Here is a 1,300-nt window from a genome sequence, read left to right on the forward strand (position 1 = left end):
CTCCCCTATCTCCCTCCTTTGTGTGCTAGTGCAGTAAAAAATATACGTCCTATGGGAAGATTCACGTTTGACGTTTGACACATAACCACTGTAACAAAAAAACAAAAGAACTAAAGCCATTTTTGTTAAAAAAAATATCGCAGTAGTACTTTAAAAGAACAGTTTTGAAACTGCAACTCCACACTGTGAAAAAAAGTAGGTAGGTTTACAGGAAAATTTTCCTTGACGCAAGTTGTAAAATTACAATTTGCAATCGTAAAAAAATACATGCAGTATGTATCGACTTCAAATCCCTTGGCGAGTAAAAAATGTGCTGTCGTAAATTTACAACTTAAATTATAATTCGAGTTTACAAAATTTTTGTAAATTTACGACGATTTTTTTTCACAGTGCAGAGACTTTTATCCTGCAATTTAAGGTAAAATTTTAAAGTTTTATAAAGTTTTGTTTAGTATTGACAGTATGATTGATACCGTTGCCAAGCTGTTGTTGTTTTTTTTACAGTGATAATGTAGTGGATTACAGTTGCGGTACACATTGCTGGCAGTGTACACCGCGCCCGCCTGGCACGCCTTTCAACGCCCCAATTAACAACATAATAGGCGCACGCACGCGCGCTGGCCAGCGACACACAACGGCCTTCCTTCATCAATCATGACACGTTCCGAGGGGGGGAGAGAGAGAGGGAGAGAGAGAGAGAGAGAGAGAGGGAGAGAGAGAGAGAGAAGGGGTTCGGAACACCACTCTATCGTAAGGCAGGCATCGATCACTGAGGCCTCGTACGGCTTCCTCGGTGGCGGCGGTGGCGGGGCGGGGCAGTTCCGGTGGGATGCTTGATGTTTCCTTTCCTTGTTGTTGTTTTTTATTATTATTATTTTTCTTTTCCCCCCCGCCTGAAGAAGAGCGTACAGAGTACAAAGGCCGTACTACGTCACGTACTGACGTGCCTGCAATGTACTCACAGCCCGCGTTATTTGATTTATCATCACGGCTGCACACCGATGCGGCTGTATATTGCGGCTGAAATATTCCGCAAACGCATGCAAAGTTAAAAAGGTTTCCGAAAAAACTGATGATTAAAAAAATGAAATATTTCTCATAAAAATTTGGGAAAAAATGAGACCTTTCAGAAAAAAAACTGGGATGATCGGAGAAAAAAATTCTGAGGGTTTGTTAAATTTTGGAATTTTTTCCCAAAAGATACTTTTTTGAGAGTGAAAATCCCTATTTCATGCTCCTTCCTCCATGCTCCTTACTATCGGCGTACACAGACACAGTGGCTCCGGCCCTACACGCCGTG

General features: G+C 41.6%; 1 protein-coding gene across 1 annotated transcript in view; it reads left to right on the forward strand.

The window, feature by feature from the left end:
- Positions 1–1,300, forward strand: part of LOC113209367 (somatomedin-B and thrombospondin type-1 domain-containing protein-like) — a gene marked incomplete at its 3' end in the record, with an annotated part of 195,332 nt that overhangs the window by 173,052 nt on the left and 20,980 nt on the right.

The sequence above is a fragment of the Frankliniella occidentalis genome, unplaced genomic scaffold, assembly GCF_000697945.3.
Source record: "Frankliniella occidentalis isolate FOCC.00 unplaced genomic scaffold, Focc_3.1 Scaffold89, whole genome shotgun sequence".
NCBI classification, from domain to species: domain Eukaryota; kingdom Metazoa; phylum Arthropoda; class Insecta; order Thysanoptera; family Thripidae; genus Frankliniella; species Frankliniella occidentalis.